At 45.6% G+C, this 23,805-nt stretch overlaps 1 pseudogene; it reads left to right on the plus strand.

The window, feature by feature from the left end:
• Window positions 1-23,597, plus strand: part of LOC115636205 — a 162,692-nt pseudogene extending 139,095 nt beyond the window's left edge.
• Window positions 23,598-23,805: the final 208 nt, after the last annotated feature.

Here is a 23,805-nt window from a genome sequence, read left to right on the forward strand (position 1 = left end):
AAGTTATTTTTTTAATTTTTGTGGTGGTTCTCAATATATTATACACTTCATTTGTATCTGGTCTGATATTTGTTTGGACTTCCAACACTACAAGGGATGGTTAAATCCCCTCCAAACCATACCAAACTCCTCCCGCAAATACCATTTCATTGACATGTTTTTAAATGCCATAACAATCATTTTTCATATCAGTTTTTTTAATATGTTGTTTCATTTCCAAACTATAATTTAAATAGAAATGGTTTTGTCATATTTTTGTTTGTGTTTGTTCATTTGCTTAAGTTCGAATGTAAAGGTTTCATTTTTCTGTGTTGGTAGGATTTTACACTTCCCCTGCAGTGCTGGAAACCCAAAAGCCACCACATTAGGCAATGCATGAGAACCAGAAAATGAAGTGGACCAGGCTAGTTACATTTCTCTAAGATAAATGAAGTACAAAAAGTAAACAAATAGCATGAATGTTCATTTCTTTAAACTGAAAGCATTTGAATATCATATAATATAAACTTGATATTGTCCCTTTACCAATAACCAAGAAATAAAGATAAAGAATTAGTCTTCAGAAAAAATCAGCAATACAATAAGTCATCCACTTCCTCAGCAATATTTTATAGCAGGGACATGCTTTCTGAAGACTTCTTTGAAGTCCTGTTGGATGGATTCAGTAACTTGTGACCTGGCAGCTTAAATGTCCCATTTAAAAAGAAGACCTTAATCTCTGAACTTTTTCCATTAGGAAATGGTTTATTTTTTCGTCCCATTCCTATTAGTCAGGGCATAGGTAGAAATGCCTTCTTTGCTACAGCAGTCATTGGTAGTTCTGGCTGAGAACACTGCTTGCCTATACTTTTCATGCTGAATCTAAAGATGATGCCTACTGCCTACCTAAATTCTAAAATTGTTCTTGCCGTAGTAAGACTGAACACGTCTTTCTAACAGCAGCAAATGCATCATGTCATAGGCTGTGATCTCTTTGACTTTCATTGGGTAAGGTGGGTAACGCTGGGTCTGTACGCTCTCAGGAAAGTTCAGGCTCTGCAACAAAAAGTAGTGAAAGGGGAGCTCTCCCTTGAAGGGTATATCTGCGCTGTGATTGCAGCAAGCATAGGCATGCTTCAGCTTTGATCTAGCTAGCTTGCTAAAAATAGCAGGGAAGCCCTGATGGAATTGGCTGCCTGTCCAAATACATACCCTGTATCCCATGCTACCACCCATGCAGTTGCAGCTACACTGATATTTTTAGTGAGCTAGCCCAAGCAAAGCTAGCTTAGATGTGTTGCCGGCAGATAACTGCCTGAGGCCAAGCAACAGCGGGGGGGGGGGGGGGGAGGGGTCCGTCACCTGGTGTGCCGCACCAATAAACACACCAGGGTGGAGAAGCAAACCAAGTTTATTTGAGATCTCAAAGCGGTGCAGGGAGATTTGACTCAGATCAAGCACACCTAAAACAAGCAGTCTGTTCCTTTATATCCATGAGAACTTTTCTCACTGACTAGCAATCCCCCGTTTCTCCTCCCTCCTCCTCCTTCCTCCCCCTGTAGCAATTACGTAAGCGCAGGTGCATTAAGTAATCTTGGCCGCGGCAGCTCGTTAGTAAGTTTTCCTTCTGCAAGTTATCCTGTCCTTCTGCTAAAGGTGCACAGGCCTCATTATTTCTGCTTTAGACCAGTTAGAACTGTTGCAACTGATAACGGCTGTTACACCTGGCCTTTTAGGTCGATTAAAGTTCAAACATGGAGGGACTCTTGTCTACTGAGGCCTAAAACCAGGAAGGCTCCATACTCTTGTGGCCTTCCACCCTCCCGAGTTACGTAGGGTTATGCTTAGTGACACCAACAGATGTGTCTCCACGTGCTGCAGTCACACCTCCTGACTGCCATGAAGACATACCTTGAGTCAGTACTGATCCAAGGTCCTAGCTCTGAGTCTAGGCCAATGGGATGCTGGAAGTGTCATAAAACTTGACTCACTTTCTAAGCATTCATGATCATGTCAGGCCCTGCAGCACTTTCCCCATGATTAAAGCTGATAAATTAAAGCATCACCAGCACCTGAGTGGTCTCTTTCTGGTCGTCTTCCCGCCAGATCCCAATGGAACTGATTCTCCTCATCTTGGGAGATGTGGGGAGACCTTATCTACAAGTGGTGACGCTGCTAGGTCAAACCCAGCGCATTTATTTGCAGCAGTGGGCCCAATTCTGATCACTTACACAGTTTTTGCACTAGCGTAACTCCAATGATGTCAATGGTGTTACTCCGGATTTATATGGGAATTGGCCCAGTGTCTGCTGAGCACCAGGGAAAGGCCAGACAGATCCTTTTCACTCAGTTCCTTTAGCACTCCCCGTCGAGTAACTTTTTATTGCGCCTTTGTATGTGTATGCATTAAAGTGACATTGATTTCTGCATACTATTTCGAACTCCAGTTGCCATGGGAACAGGATTCATTTTCCCCTTCATGCTGTGTCTTTCCTCAGCTCTGCCCTCTGAAGATGCGAACTGTATTTCTCCTCCTCTCCCTTTTTTCTAGAGAGTGCCGATAATGGTGGCTGAGACATCAGGGATAATTTGACAAAATGATGATACGAGCTGTAATTCCTTTGGTGATGCACTTGTGCGGGCCCTGGATCTCTGCCAGCAGCCAGCCTGTTTATGTCTTGCTCCATAATTACGCTGGGTCATATCTTACCTGTGACATTCTTCACAACATGAAGGAAATTAGTTCAGACACTAATCACGTCTTTATTTCCCAAATCTCTCTAAAGTGAGGTATGCCACCTATTGTGCTAAGTGCAACCCTCCAGCCCAAATCTCTGGATAGCATCTGTGTGTTTCTAGCCATAGGAGAGGCACTTGCCCTCTCCCATTGCTAGAGCCAACCAAGTCCTAAAGCCTTTCCTTGCAATCCTTGGTAGCGGTGCCCAAGTTAGGACTTCAGGCTATGGTGGTTATGGTAGGAGAAAAGCTGTGAAGGTCTGTGTCAACCTCCAGAGATCTTCTGGAGGTTCTTGGGGACTGGCCCTTCACCTTGGATCTTTGGGAGAAGGGTTAGTAGTGCCTGTGGTACTTGACAGCCTGCTCATGCCACTGTTTTTTTAGGGACAATAGGTTCTGTAGGGACAGGCAGTACCCAGGGCCATTTTATACGGACGTGGGTGCTCTAGGCACGGGTGGAGGCCAGGCCAGGTTTATTTCTTCATAGTATTAGATTATACCCTTTAGACTGTAAACTCTTTCGGTAGAGACCTTGTGTTCTGACCTGTCTGGGAAACGGCATGTGCATCTGTGGTCTAGGCGCTAGCTTGGGAGTTGGTAGACCCAGGTTCAATTCCTTGATCTATCACAGACTTCCTTTATGATCTAGTGCCTCAGTTTCTCCTCTGTAAACTGAGGATGATAGTACTTGGACACTATAGTATAGGGGCCATATTTAGACAGTAATAATTCACACTTCATCCCAGAATCTCAAAATACTTTACAAGTATTAATTAAACCTTCCTCTGATCCTGTGAAGTAGCAGAAGTAGCATCCCTATTTTACAGAGAGGGAAAACTGAGGTATAATGAAAGCCTTCTAATCAGTAAGGTAGCCAGCTCTCACTAATGACAGCAAGGGCCATTTTTGCATGGTTGTTTTCTGATTGCAGCCTGACTTTAAAAGCAATTCTCTTTGATAATTAGCAAGTGAGTAGAGAACAGTTAAGACAAAAATAAATGAAAGGTAAATCACCTTGATAGATTTGAGAGTTTCCTGCTGGGTAACAAAATCCTGCTTTAAATATATCAAATCCAGTGCTAATAATTAGGTGGCAAATAATCACCACTGAAACCTAACAGTATCTGCATCTCCTCCTGCCCTTCTCAAGATCTCTGCTGTTGTTTTGCAGAGATTAAAAAGAGCAATAAATGCATTTGTTTTCTAATATTTTGGGAGCTGTTAGGCAAGTCTGGTTACTGTGTGTAGCAGATCTTCCCTATACCACTGACAGGCTTTTCAAAGTGAATGTCTTGGATAACATTGAAAAGAACATTGAACACTGTAGTTATTTATGGCTTATGGTTGCCTCACACCACACTCCTCGTCACCCTAACCAGGAGGAGGCGCTATAGGATATGATACAAGGGTCGGACACAGAGAGCAAAGTTAGGCGGAAAGGGGGAAAAGCAGCTAGAATGCAGGCTGAGTTAGATTTTATTTGTGTTTAAATGGCTTTTAGATTGAAATATTTGTGGTTCAATTGTGAAAGTGTATCATGAGCTTTTGTGTGTGTCTAGATCTGATATGTATGGTAACGTGTGTATATGTTCATACGTATTTCTTGCTCCCTGCCCATGTTTTAACTATGGCTGGAGTTAGTTATTTTATGGATTTGCAAAACCTCTTGGTTTTGCTCTTTTTATTCCTATCACTTAAAACCAATAGATCTCCCCACCCCCACCGGCAGATGGTTTCATTTATTTAAAAAGCCCAAATTTCCCAACCCAAACGGTAGCCTGTGCTGTGTGGTGTAAAAGCTAGAAGGCAGGGATACCCTATATGTGCTATGTTTTGTTCTTTCATTAGAATTTCTCTATCCCCCTCTCTGCTCCTTTTTTGAAGTCTCTTCTAAGAAGAATGTGACTTAACTAACATTTGGCTTGAACTAGTCAGTGATTTTTAGGATGCCTTGAAATCAGGCCTGTGAGTTCTCCATGCCTAGTAAGTGTTTTCATGATGTCTGGCCAGGATTAAGTGCTGGGAAAGGGAGCTAGTGGGAGATGTACAGCGCTGGTATCCTGTCTGAATTGCAGTGAGTTCACCTTCCTTTGCAAAAGTTAACATTTTTGTTTGATTGGAAATTAGCTGAAACACTAATATTACAATTCAATTTTCATAAATCCGGTAAATATGTTTGGAGCCACCAGCATCTGACTGAGAATTGAGCTTCCCATTTGGATGAGGAACTTTTACTGCAAAATGATGTAATGATGAATCCTTGCGTACAAAGGATGACAATGCTGCTTTCTAAAATGTCCTGTCCTAGCAGCTACCTTTATACCAATCATGTTACTAGAAAGCACAGAGGATTTGTCAATAAAACTCAAACGATTAAAATGCTGGTGCTGCCCTATAAACTTGAAATCAGTCCGCAAGACAGTGAAAGTGTGGGTCCCACTCTTAAATTTTCAAGACAGAACTGAACAGGAAGTAGTCTGATGACTAGATACAGCATGAAATCTGTATAAATCAGGCCAGAGGAAGAGCCTATAAAATGTGCTCCTGAGACGGTTTAGTTTGTATCATATAGTGAAAGTGGACTTTAAAGAAGAACATTCATGTGAAGGGATTTATGGAGACAGTCCTCTTGTCTCCTGTATGTCTTTTATTGCACAGTTTGGGGAGTTCTGTGTATCTAGGCTTGGAAAGACTAGATTTTTATCAGTAACTGTTGGTAGCTGTCGATATGCTGATAGACAGTGCCTTACTTTGCCGACATGTAAAATGCTGCAGCTGCACCACTGTCATGTTGAAGTATAAACACTACAGGAATGGGAGGGTTTCCCGTCGCTAGAGATAATCCACCTCCCCAAGAGACAGTAGCTAGGTCAACGGAAGAATTCTTCCATCGACCTAGCACTGTCTATACCAGGGTGAGGTCGTCTTAACTGTATCGCTCAGGTGTGTGGATTTTTCACCCTCGAGAGACGTAGCTATGCCAATGTAACTTTTGGGTGTAGACTACCCTCAGAATAGTGCTGCTTGACAACTTTAGAGTCAAAATCCAGTGATTTAGTCTTGAACTAAGCTTGTTACAAATGGACTAACAAGAGCCTTGTAAAAACAGGTACGATTGTTGATTTAAAGCTATTTACTGTGTATACTTTGACATGTGATGTTGACAATTTGTGCTAACTGTTTATAAAGCTTGAACTTTTTGGATTAGATCTTTAAATAATTGTCTGCTCCCTCCACAATTTCCTGCAGCTGTGAAAATGTAAATAGAGAAAAATCTAAAAAAGACTTACCGATGAATGTTGGTATCCATAAAAATTTGAAGTCTGCCAAGGCCATGTAGATAACTCCTGGTGACCATTTTTGGAAGTGGCAGTGTTGTCTAGTTAATAGTGCCTCCAAGTGAGAGCAAGCAGTCATGAGTTATAAAGCGGGCTCTGTTGCCAGCCTGCTGTGTAGTCTTGGAAAAGTCATTTAACCTTTGTATGCTCCAGTTACATGGGGATAATATTTACCTACCACACAAGATTGTTGTGTGCCTTGATTAGCTTACGTTGGCATGTTTCTTTGAGAGGTACATTGCTACATGAGTGCAAAATACTTGTTATTGAATCCTAGAAGTATAAATACAGGAAGAACTTAGTAACTCATCCAACCCATTCCTCTGGGGCCAGCATAGGGCTGTTCTCCACAGTGCTTTGCCAATCTCAGTTTAAATATCCCAAACAATGGGACTTTCCTTGGGAGACTGTCCCGCAGCTTCGTACATTGTGACTTTGTTTTAGAGGCAGTGGCTTACTCTCCATGGCTTGCTACTATGGGTTTGACAGTGATCTTAAGTGTCTTGCAGCTGCACAGGTCTTTGATGTTGAAGGTTGCTTCCGTCTAAGAAAAGTGTGAAGACAAAATTTCTTTTTGTTCTGGGTGTCTGTCTGATAAGCAGAGATGGCTGCCCTAATTGAAAGCTAGAGCTTCATTCATAATCAGCAAATGTAGCAGTGCTATCAGAGATCATCATCTGTAGAGTCAGAGAAGAATTGCCCTCTCCCCAGTGCGAGACATTGCACAATTGACCAGGGACTTTCTGGGTAGAGGTTCCCTCTACTTTCTCTGAAGGATTGGTTTTTGACCATTGCCAGAAGCAAGACCCAAGGCTAGGTGGCCCAGTGGTCTATTTCAGTATGGCAGTTCAGATTTCTCTATGCTAAATCAAGATTAGGAGGTGGTATGATCCTGTGCTAGAAATGGATTCCCAATTTTTGTGCCCTTCTCCCAGAAATCCTGCCTCTCCTCATTCATACCCAGTTTCTTCCACTCCACAGTCCTAGAGTGATCACCTCTACAATGCTGTCTGTGCACCCACCCATGCTTGACCTCTCGTTTCTGTCTTTGTTAGACGGAAAGCTCACTGAGGGGTGTATCTATTCATTGTCTTTTGAAAAGCACATGTGTGCTTCTGGTATTAAGAATTCAGTTGGTTTTATTGTGTAGGAAAGAAAATGTGTTGTTGTTTTTTTTTTTGCTTCAATAAAGATGATGAAGGGAGGAATTCTTCATTCGGACTGTGTGAGCCTTAGGAAGGGACAGTGTATCTGTTTGTTGATGGTCTTGACCCTGTGGTGAGGGGTCTGGTGTAACTGGAGAGGGCTCAGGGTTCATTAGCAAACTGTAACCAAGAGTATTTTGTAACAGCACAACTTTTGAAAGCTTCTGTGCTTCTTAGAGTGTTGAGTGGGCACCTGCGAGGTGGGGGTCAGGCTGTGTGTAGCCACATCCCTGGGTTGAGTTACTTATCACAGCAAGGACAGTTTAAATGGTTAGGATTGTGGTACCTTGTGCACTAGCTTTAAGTATTAGGAGCAGATAGGTGGTTTCTCTTGGATGCCCTCTGTAAAGAGTCTGAGTGATAGAAACCATTCATCTTCGTAGAGTTTGGTTGCTTTTTGTGTCTGAGAGGGATCACCTAGAATCCAAATACACTTTGCTACCATGTCCTATAAATTCTTTATTTTATCTTCAGTGAAATCACAACTACATTTTAAAAGCAGGATGGACGTAATGATTTACAGCTGATATCAAGCGCTTAAGTCATTATTATGCTACAGAAAGTATTGTAGAAAGTTTAGATTTATAGGAGTGTGAATAATTTTCTGTCAGATGGGGATTATCCCTTTTAATCTAAAAGACAATCATTCTCTCTCTGAGGTTTCAAAAACATTTGTCTGATTGGAATCTATTGCTCTCCATTGTAAAATAAATCTCCTGTGTATACAGTGCATAGGAGACTGTAAATGTGAACTTATTAGATTTATTGAAAGTCAAATACTCCGAACTCTTAATGTCATAAACAGTTGAATTTTGTGAACACCATGGGGTATGTTTTCAAGGTGTTGGGCCATGTTTTAGCTGCATATCTCTTCGATTTGAGGGCTTAGCTGAAGGTCTGTAGTTATAAAGTCTTGTGGGGCTAATCCTTTGAGAACATTTCCTGAAAACATGGATGGAGAATTGTAGAATTTCTTAGGACTCAAGTAATTGATTTTCTCCTTGTTGCCTTCTATCCTGGGCTGGATGTTTGCTGAAAAAAGCCATGCCTCTCCCAGTGATAGGATGTAGAATAGGCCTGTAACAGAGCTAAGACCTTTGAGATGCTGAGTCAGTGCAGCCATTCTTTACACAGAGCCAGATTTTCAGTGGGCCTTTAGAATGGTATCCAAAATATTTGCAGGCACGTGTACTTTTTACAAGAATATGAATCTCCTTTCATGAACGCAGCCCAGGTAATTGCACAGCCCATGTAGTTCCCCCTTTGCAGGAATAAATGCAGGGCTTTACGCATGCACGCAGGCTGCGGGCGCTCTTTTAGAGGCACTGATGATCTAAAGTGTGGTATCAAGAGTTGGTCAGGAAAATGCTGATGAAATGCTAGCTGGGAATATTGGCTTGGAAACATTTGGAGTTCTGCTTGGCACATAAGGGTCCATCCACCTCTTCCCATTTCTTGGTCTCTCAGTTGTAAGTTACAGTAGGCTAATTCTTCTACATTTAATATAAATTGTTAAACTTGCAGTGCTTGAGGGGAAACCACTGTGAGCCCGACCAGGGTGAATTCCCATGGTTCATGTAACCATGCTCTCTCTGCATGTCTTGCTGATGGGGTTGCCAGGTGTCCAGCTTTTTATCACAACGCCTGGTCCAAAAGGGATCCTGGTGGTTCTGATCGGCACCACTGACCGGACCGTTAAAAGCCCGGTCAGTGGCGCAATGGGGGCCCAGGGCTAAGGCAAGCTCCCTGCCTGCTCTAGCTCCATGTGGCTCCCAGATGTGGCCACCAGATCCCTGCAGTCTCTAGGTGCTGGAGTGGCCAGGCAAGCTCCGCGCACTCCCCTTGCCCCGAGTACCAGCTTCACAGCTCCCAATAGCTGGGAACCGAGACCAATGGGAGCTGCGGAGGGCAGTGCCTGCAGGTACGAAGGCAGCGAGGACCACGCAGAGCTGCCTGGCCACCCATGCACCTAGAGACCACAGGGTACTAGTGGCTGCTTCCTCAGAGCCGGGGTAAGCACTGCCGGGATCCTGCACCCCAACCCCCTGGCCTAGCCTGGAACCCCCTCCTGCACCCCAAACCCCTCATCCCCGGCCCCACCCCAGAGCCCATAATCCCTCCCTCACCCCAACCTCCTGCCCAGCCCGGTAAGAGTGAGGGTGCGGAAGAGTGAGCGATGGAGGGGGGGGAGTGAAGTGAATGGGGGCGGGGCCTCAGAAGGGGCAGGGAAGGGGTGTTCTGTTTTGTGTAGTTAGAAAGGTTGGCGGTCCTACTTGCTGATCTTTGTCTCGTCGTTTCTTTGTATGTCTCTTGCCTTATACATAGATTATAAGCTTCTTGGGACAGCAGCTGCCTTTTGTTCCCTGTGTGCACCGTGCCTAGTGCAGTGGGGTCCTAATCCGTGATTCGGGCTCCTGGGCATTCTAATCATACAAATAAATAATAATGAGACAAGCCTGCTTCAGTCATTGCGGGGCTTCACACCTCACTCCTTTGGCTTTCTCTTCGCAGACAATGGGGAAGAATGACCTTTTCTCAGAATCCAGAGGATTGTCTCTTCCCTGGGTGTGCTCAGCCCTGCGTATGGGCAGCCATGGGCAGTGGCACCCTGTCTCCAACAGCGCCCGTTACTGGGCGCTGCAGAGGATGGTGTGAGCTGCCACAGCATGTGTGACTGAGTGATGCTGTGCTATGGTCAGGGCAGATTCCTTTCAGCTAGGTGGTGACCTATTAACACCATGCGGATGGTGAACTCTGCCCAATCTGTCTCTGGTAGTTCTAACATCCCTCTTACCATGGTCACTCCACCTAGCTAGTGTACTGGTAGATGCTGTCCTTATTCATAGAAATGTCTATTTTGTTTAAAGTTTATTAATCTGTTTGCTTCCATCTCCTGCCACAGCAAATTCCATAGGCTGTGTGTTTTTTGATTATCCTTTTTAAATGGCTGCCCCTTTTTCTTGCATTAGCATGATGGTTTCAAAGGTTTCAGAGCCAGTATGTATCTTTTTTTTTTTTTAGTTAAACTTCGTATTAAAGAAACTGAGTAGCACTAGCTAGAACTGAGCTTCGTTTCGGCAGGATCTATCCAGCTTCCCCTAATGGATCTCTACCAATGCACCTCACTGCTGACCGTCAGCATCTCCTCGTGTCCCATTTCTGAGCTCCTACATTCTCCTATAATGTACATGAAACTTGAGTCCTAGCAGCCTCTGCTTTCTCAGTCTGACTGTCAATGGTGCAAGACTATGCAGCACTTTCTGTGATGTGACCAAAAAGCTGTTGGGGATGACAGTGAAACCATGACACTCACTTTTAGTCTGTGATTCAAGCCAGGATATGAATCTCTGTGGGCCACTTTCATAGTTGGTCTAAGCAGGTACAACTCCACTTGCTTCAATAGAGTTTCTTTGATTCATAAATTCTAAGACCGGAAGGGACCACTATGATCAACTAGTCTGACCTCCTGCATAATACAGGCCATAGAACATCTCCAAAATCATTCCTTTTTGAACTAGCGGTGCATGCAACTGCTTACGTCAGATGCTTTGCCAAACCAGCAAGAGCAGTAACTGACTGCATCCTCTGTCTCCTCCATTCATGGCTGTTATACAAGTGCTGTTTTCTAGTAGCAACAACCTGTCTCAATCAAATGTGTCTCAGTAACTGATCTGATTCTAGTCACATAAAGCAGTTCAAGGTCACCAATCCTTTGGTAGCTTTTTTTCAGTCCTTCCTTTACCACACCCCATGGCAATCCATTCCACAGAGTGTCACTGCTGCCATCTGTGTACCCCAAGAATGGGCAGTGGTGCAGGCGTGGCACTCTGGCATGAGAGACCTTTGCAACTCCCCTATTACACCTTGCTTTCTGCATTGTCCATTTGCAATTGAAATTGAAAGTCTAGTAAACAGCTCCCTATACAGAGTTTCCTTTTGGGTTGAAGACTCTTTCATCTGAAGAGACATCTGGCTATATGTAATAGACCAAATTTCCAGGAGGAAATCATAGATTATTAGGGTTGGAAGGGACCTCAAGAGATCATTTAGTCCAACCCCCTGCTCAAAGCAGAACCAATCCCCAAATCCCTAAATGGCCCCCTCAAGGATTGACCTCACAACCCTGGGTTTAGCAGGCCAGTGCTCAAACCACTGAGCTATCCCTCCCACCCATGTTCCCTTACTGCTTATTTACTATTCTGCTTGAACATGTTCTGTCTCCTGGTGTTTTGTTTGTATCGGGAGAAGCCTGGGAATTGTGACTGGTCAGTTTCAATGTGCCAGACCTTACCACATAGCAAGGGAATACCCTGATTCTTGGGAAAAGGTGTGAGATTGTCATTTGGAATCAACACTTGCTGATGGACAGCTCCATGTGGTGTGGGGAAGGAAGCTGTTTTGTTTGCATTTTGTGTCTGCTTTTCCCTTTTGGAATGAACTGTGTGGTGCTTGGGTGCAGGAAAGATCCCAGGTTAAGAGGCCTGTGGCCTGTTTTTCCCCGCATGATGGAGACATCAGCCTGCTTCTCCCTGCCAGTTAACTGCAGCTGTAACCTGAAGGGACCCACCTTTAGGGATGAGAGGTTTATTTGGTCTCCTATTTAGAATCTTAAACTCCACTTAGTAACCATTGGATAGCAACCACCTTTAGGGTCTGTCTGCGCTGCAGTCAGAGGCGTCATTGCAGCATGTATAGACATACCCGAGCTAGCTTTGATCTAGGTAGCTCCAATAATGATGGCAATGAAGCTGCTGCAGCAAGGGCTGCACAAGCCTGTCTGGCACCTTGCGTGCTGCTACCATGTTGCTGCAACGTCACAGCTGCTATTATTTGTGCTAGCTAGATCAGAGCTAGCTAGGTTATGTCTGGAGTGCTGCTGTCCTACCTCGCACTGCAGCATAGACAGACCCTCGGTCGTTCCTGACGCGGGCTGGCTTTGAAGGATGTGTCTACAATGTATTTATTATTTCCTTAGCACCAGCTGCTGTAGATGCCTTAGACGAGTAAGAGCAAGCTCTTGCCTCAAATAGATACAAATAGAACCTGGACCAAGGGTACAAACTTGATCAAGGGGCAATGATGATGGTGGGATGAAGTTCAGCCCCTGTCGTGGTTGTGCCATCACTTTGATTTCTGTTTGCTGCTGATAATTTATTTTTAAAGGAGTAAAAATATTCAGGGCCCTGATTTCATGCCAGTTTGCTAAGGAGTGGAAAGCTTTGAATCCCCAGTCTTCCTTTGTTCCACAGAGCCAGCAGCATCCCAAAGCTGCTAACATGGGCCTGATCCTGAAAGGTGCTCTGCATGCTCCATTCAACTTTGGGGGTGGACAATGCTCAGCACCTCAGAAGAGGCACTCAGCATCTCACCAGGATCAAGCCCCTGTACTCACTGGAGAGCGACGTGGAATGCATGTTGAGAGCTCATCTCATCTAGCACCAAAGATGATGAGTCACAGCAGCAAGAAGTTTGGCAAAGGCGGTTTCTTCTTTTGTGAGAGCCAGCACGCTGTGTCTGTGAGGAGGCTGTTTCGCCCTGGCGTGGTACTTTCCTTGGCGATGCCCATGCACAGCTCTCTGCAGGTTCGACCACAATCTGCCTTCTCTGATTTGCTCTTCACTTCTATTCTTCAAGGTCACTCTCATCGTAGTTCCTGCATCGTTCATTGCAGATTGCCCAATTACCCTGCTCCTACCTTCCTCGGGAATATTGCTCTGCCTTGTGCGGCTATGAAATGTTGGCGGTATGAACAAAGCAGAGAACAAACAGTGCAGGGCAAGGTTGTTTTTGTTTTAGCCGAAGAATGAAAGAGACCAAATTGAAGAACCAGGTGATCCCTCCTGAGTGAGTCCCTCAGGATGCAGTGCTCACTCTGGCTGCTCCCGGCAGGATCTTTCTCTGTCAATCCAGATTCTTATATTGCTACTGCTCCTCAAAGTGTGTGAACACCTCCGCTTTGTAACCTAGCAGCCCTCCAATGCTACCGTAGCCGAGGGAATGCAGCCATGGATTGCTCCAATGCTACCCAGGGAATGCAGCCATGGATTGCTACAGTATAGGGCCTTGGCTTGCCTGATCTTTTCACAGTGACCCTCACCTTCCTGAAGGAAAGCTGAAAAGCACAAAGCACACTTAGCTTGTCCAATCCGTGAGTAGTATGGGGTGTGACAGCTGAGTGTGAGTACTTGGGAGGTGGCCATGCCAAAGCAAGGGGGGGGTTACTTCCCCAATGCAGAGGGAAAGGTGCAATGGAATGAAATTGAGCAGAGGAACGTTTAGTCTGAGGATCAAGAAAAGTTCCTAAGGGAGTGGGAACGTACTGGCAGGAATATATTTTGTTGATTTGGTGAATGCAGTCCAGTCAAGCCAAGCCACAGTGTTCTTATCTGTGGCTTTCAAGGCATGAAGAGCTCCGGGAAGTGGAGTCACTTTGCAGTCCTCAACAATGTGTGTCATGGTTTGTGGCAGGGAGAGCCTGTTAGAGGGGAGTATTCTCTGAGGTGCAGGAACACCTCGGCCTGGACACTTAAAGCAGGATGGAGTAGAGCACTGGAGAATAGATTGTAAACGGCAGCCATGCCTTAGCTGGGGGTGGACAGGGACAAAATGTGACCTGCTAGAGCTTTTCTTTCTCTTTCCTCTGATTGACTGATACTTGCCTGCATTAAAATCCCAGGCCTCCTGATTAACCCCTGCTCATTCTTACTAAACGTTGTTCCTGGTTTTGTGGCCCTGGCTAGACCCAAGCTGGCTCCTAGGTGCCTTTTCCTCCAATTTTTTCCAGTGGACTGAGATAAGTATTTCCAATGACAGTGCAAATTTTATTAATCTCTTGCCATACAAGGGCATTGTTGCTAGGCAACCTTTAACAAGCTGCACTGTTTCTTGCATTCTGTGACTGCTTTGTGGCCTGACTCTCAAATATACACGTCTGTGCACTTCCATATTGTGTGTCAATGTCTGCCCCAGGTGCTCTGCATGCCAGGGTCCACGCCTGGCAAGAGTGTGGAGTGATGGGTCTTTGACCTGCCATGATATGCATCTGTCACTGGACACACGGAACATTCCTGGAAATATTTTCTCATGCTGTTGACTTTCATCCTAATCCCTCGTGTGTATGGGGGAGAGAGAGGTTTTCCTGGTCCCCTTTGGAAACAGATATTTTAACATTCCATGGGTCACTAGCTGGACATTCCTCTATGGGTTTACAGGATGGCTGGGAATAGCACCTGGGGTTGGTACATGAAAGCATGAAAAGATAAATCTGAGAGCTTGCCACCCTCTTGCGTGTGTACAGGTTTTCTGCTTTCTGCAAGGGTTGTGGCTTTCTTAATAGACACACACTTCTCCTGGTCCACTAACTAGAGTATTTGTTTCTCCTTTTGAGCGCTGATCTCTAATGCTCTGCTGACTTGTGAAGGGTTCTCTCCAGGACCTGGTGCCAGGCATCCTACTGGGATACAAGCCAGCCCACTGCTAAAGGACCTCCCCCCCAGCCTAAGAGGAGGATCCACAGGACCTGAAGCCAAGTGATTCCGGGGGACAACTAATGAGATAACAGGGACAGGAGTCAGGTCAAAGGGCCAAATGAAGGGAACCGGACGGGAACACCGAGCAGAGAACACTGGACAGCGCCCACTGGTCCTTGAAGGCGTCAAGGGAGACAGCAGACGCCACCCAGAGGAACTCTGCCCGGATGCATGAGCGGACGGAAGATGGGAAATAGGCCCCACAGTCACAGGAGAACCCATCAGCCAACTTTCTCTCCCTGGTTTTATAGATGGCCATTTTAGCCAGGGCCAGGAGGAGGTTGACCAGGAGGTCCCATGATTTTGTGGGGCCACGGATAGGGAGTGCGTAGATAAGAAGGTAAGGGGAGAAGTGCAACCAAAAACATAAAGGATATCTAAGAGGAGCCAGAACAGGGGCTGCAACCTGGCACACTCCATGTAAATGTGCGCCAGGGTGTGTCTCACGCTGCATAAGGGGCAGGTGTCTGGGACAGGGTAAACCGTGCCAAATTCACGTCCATGCTCATGGCCCCGTAAAGGAGCTGCCAACTGATATCCCCAGCAGCCCTAGAATATAGGCTGGCCCACCAGGGCTCACCCTCTAAAGGTGGCAGGAGGTCCTGCCACTTTGTGTTGGGACAGGACATGAGGGTGAGGTAGTGAAGGGTGTGGAGAATGAGCGTATATAGCTGTTTCCTTGGAGCGGTCTGGGAGCAAACCGGCTGCAAGTCATGCAGCCAGCTCACGCTAAAGGGGCAGTGGGACCGGTTCGGTCCACAGGGCAAGGGCCTGCTGAAAAGGTCCGGAGGGCCTGGGGTGGAGGGTGGGCGGGGAGTGCCCTGTCGCAGAACCCGGTTGAGGTAGGCCCAAGCAGCGGGCAGCAAAGTGGCCTTCACCTCTTGAAGTACGCGTTGGGGAGTATGAAGCCTGGAGAGCCCCATTCACTGAGCGAGCATCAGGGGATTCGGCCAGTCTCCCCAGTCATAGTTCAGGAGGTCTCCAACACTGGTGACTTCTGCCAGGATCAACCTCTGGTGCCACCTGCACACAGAGCTGGAGGCTGTGTAGCAGGGGCTCTGCAAGGAAATCTGCCCCCTTGGTGGCCGCCACGGACCTGGTCGCTGAGAACAGTTTCCAGGTCCAGAGGAGGTCCTGGTAGAAGACTGGCAGCCCAGAGAGGTCTTGCTGAAGACCTCTTGGCTGGAGATAAAGGAGCTGCCAGTCATATTGGAGCCCTTGGAAGCTGTGCAGGAAGGCGTGTGCGCTAGTTCACTCCATGCCGGACTACCTGCACCATAAAGGAGCCTCTGCAGGGCTTGGAGGTGGAAGACGTGGACCTGAGTGTGTGTAGGCACTTCAGGCTATGCCCTCCCTCCTCCAGGGGTAGGTGGAGAACCCCTGCAGAGATGCCAGTGCCAGGCATGCTAGGCAGACTCTCTCGATCAGCATGAGTCGGTCATGGTGATGCAATCTGAATCTGAGAGGTCCTCACTGGAGAAGTTTCAAGGAAAACTTGTAAGTTAACTTAATGGGAATTTTCATGCAGCTGGTGCCGTGTGGATTTCTCAGGTGAGGCTATGGCAGTTTTTCTCTTTACGCTAGCTATTAATATGCCTATGCAAATATGGCATGTGCAGAGAATGCACACTCAGGAAGGTGACTCAACATAGGCTGTCTGCTTTTTAAATTAATGAATTGAGCCCTTTGTCACTTCTGACTAGAATAGAATTGGATGAGTGATGGGGAACAGCTTTTAACTTACAAGTTTAAATCGAAAGAGTCAACAGTAATAAATGATATATGATCTATTCAAAGGAGCATCCCCCATATTCTAAACAAATATAAAGGCGCTCAATCTCTGAAGGTTACTGCTATACATGAAATTCACTTGCTTACTTGTATCAATTGAAGGAGTCTGCTTTATGACTTGTTTTTTTCCCCTCAGACTCACAGGATAAACTTTTGACTCTTGAACTTTCCGTTGGTTTTATCTTTTATCTTTGTGCTCGCTGGTGGAGTTGAATACAGACATGTTTACAAGGCAATGGTGGAGTTGTACACTGGGTATCTTTGTCATGGTAATGAGCAAATATTGAATACTGCCCAGGAAAAAGCTTCCATTTTATTTCAAATTCTGAAGATAACAAAGATAACTCACTTTTTTGTCCATTGAAACTAATAATACTTTGCATTTCTGTAGCATCTTCCATCTGAGAATCTCCAGCTGCTTCACAATACAAATATTAATGACCTTGTCTTTGCAGCATCCAGACAGTTCTCCATGGTGCTGATTTTGTTTCCTTCTTGCTTTAGAATACCAATATCCAGCACCAGAGGTTGGCTGGTGTCATTTCAGTGAGCCGCTGTTATCTCGCTAAGGCTACCATCTTCTGTTTCAGAAAATAAGATTTAATTTAAAAAGCAAACAAAATAGTTAAGTCTTTGGTCCTTAGACCCAGCCAGACTAAGAGTTACCCATGGTCATACACAAAGTCTGGCATTTCAAATAATAGACCTTGGTCTTAGATGGTCTGGTGGTTAAGACAGAGAACCATTTTCCCTAGAAACTGGACACCAGGAGGTACAAAATACTGTGTTACTCTGTAGTAATTACAGGTAGTCGTTTATTTAAGACTAGGATTTTTCTATTTGCATATAACACTTCAGCCGCAGTTGGCAATTTTATTACTGTGAGTAGCTAACACATTACAGAAGATCTTTGAAAAATATGTAGCGAGGTTTTACTTGAAGTCAACCATAAAACTAACACAAAACTAGGAAAAATAAATTGAGTGGTTTCTCTGAGCATATCAGTATATTGTTTACTGTGTGTGGGGCTTTTGGGTGGAACAGAGGTCCTGTGTGCTGTCATAACATGTGTGCAACTAGACAGGCTCCTACCTGGAGTAGACAGCAGGTATTGGCTGTCCTGGGCCTTAGAAGAGAAGAGGCTGTGCCGGCCTAGCTATGGACCAGCCGGAGAAACGTGGGCATCTACGAAAAAACTGCAGGGGAGATGCAGGCAGAGGGATACCACAGGGCTGCACGAAAGCCAAGGAACAGTGGCAGGTGTACCTCAAGGCTAGGGAGGCCAGCAATTGATCTGATGCTGAGCTGCAGACCAGCCTCTTTTATCATGCATGCCATGCTTGGTGGAGGCCCCACCAGCACTGCGCAGACAGCGGTGGATACCTGGGAGGAGCATTAGACTGAGACCCCTGCCTGAAGACTGAGGAACAGAAGAAGAGGGGGGGAGGAAATCCAGCTAAGCCACAAGCCAGGACCTGTTTGAGACTCCACCACAGCCTGCCCAGTCATACTAGCTGAGCATGGAGGTGTTCAGTGAAGGGGAAGGAACCTCCAGTAAGTGTATGCATGTGTTTTCCCTGATGATGTTTTCATTTAAAGATGGTGCTCAGCCCAACATGGCACAGGTATCGACTTCTCATTGCTTTGGGGTTTTTTTGGGAAGATGTTCCAGTACAACAACTGGAGGTAGAGTTGTATCTACTTTCTGTTTCCCTTTAGTGTTAGGTGGGGTGTGAGGAGTGGGTGGGTGCGTGAAGCCGTTCACATACATAGGGATGCCCCTTGTATCCTCTTGAGAGGTCTTGAAACTTCCATGGAGATATTCTGCAATCCTCTCTTGAAGGCATCTAGGGATAGCTGCCTTATTTCTTCCTCTGCAGTGGGATGCTTTCCCATGCCACACCGCGATGACACATAGGCCTGGCCAGTTTCAGGATGCCGGTAGCAGCTATGCACTCTGTGCCTTTTGTTATCCTCAGGAGTGAGATTTCAGCTAAAAACACTACTGCCTGGGGAAAACATTCAGTAGCTCCCCCATCCACTGTGACAGGAGAGCTCAGACTTCATGTTCTTCTTCCTAAATTTCTTCTCCTACCTGTGGGGTCTTAACTGCTTGTGAATAAGCTTTGTCTGAAGGTATAGGGAGAAGGAACCCAAATCCCATTCAGATTAACTGTCCTGTTTTGAAGTTTGCCTGTCTTGTTTTGAGAGGTGGGGCAATGGATGCGGCAGCAGATAAGGGTAGGAGCCATTCCTCAAAGAAAACATTTGTTTGTTTTTTCCCCTGTGTTTTCTTATAATTTCAATCTCCTGTCCTGATTAGAGCAGTTGCATTCCAGAAGTGAGTCTGTGTTTAGGGAGACAAACCAAGAACAGCCAAGCCCTTCCACTTGTAAAAGTCGAATTGCTTAGCTGCAGAGCAGGGAATCTGGACATCTTTTTATTTCTGGGCAATGGAGCACTGTGCCTGTGCTCCCTGTGCAGGCATTGGAACAGAGCCGGTGTGTGCTGCAGAATATGCCCCGCTGACCTGAAAAGATCACTTCTTGAGCAGAGAAAACATCCGCAGGCTCTTAACCCTTTCACTGCTGCTCTGCCGGCCAAGAGGATGGAACTAGGCCATCTGGTAGCATTGGAAAGGTATTTCTTTGCTGTACCTGCTCATGGCCATCACCATTAAAGAGATTATTTATATATTAAGTGCTACTTTTTTCCATCCTGACAAGGCCTGATAAGAGTCTGGGGCAGCAGCTATGTTGATCACGGAGGAAGTACTGTTCTGTCATGTGCTGAGCACCCTCCGCACAGTGCAGGAGAAGGCCCTGAGTTTGGCGATATGTATGCCTTAAACAGAGTTTTCCATCCAGTTAAGAATTCCTCTAATAAAAGACCAGAAAGAGTATACATAGGTGGCACACCAGGGCAAGAAGCTTGGCGGTTTGGTGTGTACATTGGGGAAAGCCAGTTGCTGTGGCATGATGGGGGGGGGCGGGGGTTGGTAGCACATTGGACTAGTGCACTTACCATTTGTTGCTGGAGACTCATATTTAAATCTTGGGATAAGTTTCCCCTAGGGCCTCTCCAATGCTGTGTGCGTGTGTATCCACCTTCTGGAAGCACCTCCCAACATCAGCATAGCAGGTAATCTCCCTTTTGGAATAGCAGGAGCGTGCCACCAGGCTTCAGATGCATTGGCGTGGTGGTGTGGGAAAATTCCTCTTTGCATAGCGCGTGCCAGGCTCCAGTGATGTCACTTGCCTGAAGTGCCAAGGAGGGAGACCAGAATTCCAGCCCCACAAAGACTTGCTGTTGATTATAAAGGGAAACTGCTACAGAGGTGCATTGGCAACTTTATGAAAACGCTGAACTCCTCTGGCCTTGCTGTAACATCAGAACTCACAGAGTGAAAGTTGAGTTATGCTGAAGAGGGGACTTATACAGGTTGGCGTTTCTGATGACTTTCCAGTGTGGTTGTTTCTGGAGGAATCCTTTGTTCTCCTTCAGCTTTCAGTGCATCGTCATTTGTATTATAGCCTATTAAACTGTCTTTGTGCTTCTGAATATTTAATCCATTAAAGATAATAGCACAAGGTTTCCTATCATTTATTTATTAGTATTAAATGCTGCCCACACTGAGGTAGAAATAGACCCTGCCCCAAAGAACTCTCCATCTGAGATGTATAAACAACATATGGAGGACAGCAGAATACTCTATTCTAACCACTAGGGACTCTCAAGGAGATTGTATCAAGACTGGAGTAGAGGAGTAGTGGTGCTGGAGTATGCAACTAGCATTCCCTCTAGAGATCAGAGTTCTAATCTTATCTTTGGTCACCAGTGATGATGAGATGGATAGTCTTATTCTACTTGTTGTTATACTGTAAAAGCATTGCAGGCATGCCCAAGAAAACAATTCCTGTTTGTTCTCTCTCTTTTCCTGGGGCAAGCCAGTTCCCCACTCTGGGTCTGAGTTACCCCATCTATAAAAATCAGGAATAATAGTTTCCCACTCTTGTGAAGTTCCTTGTGTATGAATGACACACACTTTGTAAGTTTAATGTGTTGATATAATGTTATAATTTTTACCGGCATTAAAATCTGACATCTAATTCTCCCACTGAAGCTGGCAATGGAAACTGAAAATGGCACAGTGTGTTCTCCTGCTGGTGGCGATGAATATTAAAACAATGGGGAACAGAAGGAATGTAATGTCTTATTGCAATCTTCAATTTTAATTTCCAAGCCCTGCTCGAATCATCTAGCAATTGTCAAGATGTGAAATGTAAGATAGCGTGAGATGTGATCGTTTGTTACAGAAAAATGTTTGTTGCATTCTCAGTTCACTGTCCAGAGTTAAGAGCTGTTACTGGGTTTTAAAAAAGTGGCTTTATATATATAATATATGTAATATTACAACATATAATATTTTAGCTAGGCCTGCAGAGAGAAAGGCAGTCCAATCTCTTGCTTCTGGATTGAAGTCAGTTTGCCACAGGGGTTAGGGAAGAATGCACAATTGGCCAGTTGCATTTTTTCCCTTTGACCTTCTTCTGAAGCATCACGTATTAGTTATTGCCTGTACCAGGAGACCACACTCGATGGACTGAGGATCTGGTCTGGTATGGCAGAAACTACAGTATGTCCAAAAGAAAGTTGCTGGATCTTTCTTTTTCGGTTGCCTTGGAGGAAATAATGGTACGGAGAGGCTATATGGGTGTGGCGAAATGCTTCTCCCTCCCTTTCAGAGCTCAGATACCCCACTGAGGCCAGTGATTATACAACTGGATTTAAACTGTTGTGTGGGCTAAATTCCCTTGGCTTTACTCCTGAGGTGAATTTCACCCAGAGTGTGTTTAATGTTGGGTAACATATAAAAGGTCCGTTTCTCTGTGTGCTGGACAGGCAAGAGACTATAGAGTGACATAGCAAGTGTGGGGATGTCTAAGGCATGCATGAAAGGACAAGTGGTCTGGCAAGTCTGAGGCAATAGATGAGGATATAACCTTTGAGACTTATTGTTTGGGTGTTTTTTTTAAAAGACCCCCAGATTTGCTACTGCAGAGAGACCTTGTGTTCCCCTTGTCTAGGCTTCCTCTCACTTCCCTGTTCCATAGAGAGGAAAATGCTATAATGGCTATTTTCCACAGCTACAGTGTTTTCTGAAAGGGCCTTCACTGTCTTGTGCATTTCTCTCGTCACATGACCTGGTAGTCACATGTTCTGCTACGGATGGTCTAGATAATACTTAGTTCTGGGTGCAGGGGACTGGACTAGATGACCTCTCAAGGTCCCTTCTAGTTGATTCTATCCCCATTCCAATGAAACAAGTGGTTCTGAAAAAATGACTTGGCCTATGAATACAGGTTACATGCTGCATTCATGGGTGACATGGCCTTTGGGTGAATCTTAGTCACCTTTATCTATCTGATTGTCTGTCTGTTTTTTGATACAGTTGCAAACAAGATAGTTCCTTGTGAATCAGAAGCCTGCATACACTGCCCCAGGAAGTCCTGGTACTCCAGGAACATCTTATCTGACCCATTGACACTGTGTCCGGGAATGAGTGTTTTTCTGAGAATGGACAAATTTAGGGGCTGTGTTTCATTTAGCTGTACTTGGTTCTTCTCACAAGTCTCTTCCTGAGAGTGAGAGACACTATTTACACAATGCATTTGTTTGTATTCAGGAGACACCTAGAGAGACGTAGAACCAGTTCCCAGGATTGGTTGGAAAAGTGGAACAGGCTCAAGCCTAGCATGGCTGGACATGCTCCATGGGCCCCAGGTGGGGGTACTGCCCCAATTTACCTGCGAGTGAGGTTCCTCTCTCCTGTATGTCAGAACCTAGTTTGGGCTAAGCATGTCACCACCACCTCAGTGAGGATAGGACTTGAGAAGAGGCACATGCTAGATCTCAGCTTGTGAAATAACTGGCCAAGGTGCTTGCTTCCATCTGCTTCAGCCCCCTGCTATGGCCATATATCCTAGAGAGGGGAATTGCTCTCTGGGCTCCTATCACCATGTTTTTGTTCCTTTTAAATGCCTTGTTACCTTATGGCCATTATGGCGGTCCCCTCAGCCCTTCTCCCATCCTGAAAGGGCTGGGCACTGTAGCAGCATGATTCTTTTATTGCCTTACTTTGTTCAGATTATGTTGGACAGTAACGCATAGCAATAAGCAAATAACATATTAGAAGCTTTGCTATTAAAATATTTAATGCTAGCCTTAAAGCACTGCAGTGACTGCTACTTATATTTCATAGGGGAGAGGGGAGGCGGCACCGTGTACATGCAGGTACTGAGTGTAGGATGTGTATGTAGGTTACTCTAAAGCTGCACATTGTAGGAGTGGGGTTGGGGGAAGATATTTGATACATTTTTAAACAGTCTTGTCCAGTTCCACTTACCTGGAGTAAGCAATTGGGTTTTTTTGGACAGGTGAGTAAATTATTGTCAATCTCTGATTCCAGTCGCTGTAGCATGGAGCGAGCGAGTCCTTGTGCCTGGCAGAGAGTCTTGGCAGTGGTGCCAGGCTGAGTCAAACAGAACCGCGAGTCCGAATGTTTCCTCCCGTTGGGAGTTGCAATATGCCAGTCTTGTCTCTCAGACAGTATTTTTATGTGAGCTGATGGTTGCCAAGGTAACAGAGGCTTAGGGGAGTCTCGCGTCTACGTAGCTCACTGGCCTCTGCAAGCGCTGGGAGTAGATGTTGGATGGAATCCTTGGAGCCGGGCTGACAGCACGAACAATGCTTCCAGCAGTTGCAGCTGAAGGGTGCTGGAGAGAACAATTTGCCTAGTCGTGCTTGGGTGCAAGGGAGCAGGTTCAGGGCTCTCTCTCGCTCTTTCTCTTTTTTGGGGGGGGGTTATAATTTAGTATTCTTGTCTCACCCCACAGGGGTTTCTCAGCCGTCGGCTTAAAGGCTCTATCAAAAGGACAAAGAGTCAGCCCAAGCTTGATAGGAACAGCAGCTTCCGGCACATTTTACCTGGCTTCAGGAGTGTGGACAATGAAAGGTAAGGGAACATGTCCGTGTCCGTGTCCGTGTGTGTGCGTGCGTGCACGAGAGAGAGAGAGAATGAGGTTATTGATTTTCCTGGGCTTGCTAATATACTGCTCATCTCGCTCGGAGCATAGGGCTAAGTGTGCAGTAGAAGTGGGCTCATTTAATCACAGTGAGGGGTGATTTTAATGTGCAGAAAAGCAAGGAATGCACATCCACCCTTTT

This window comes from Gopherus evgoodei, chromosome 16 (genome assembly GCF_007399415.2).
Source record: "Gopherus evgoodei ecotype Sinaloan lineage chromosome 16, rGopEvg1_v1.p, whole genome shotgun sequence".
Lineage (NCBI taxonomy): Eukaryota > Metazoa > Chordata > Testudines > Testudinidae > Gopherus > Gopherus evgoodei.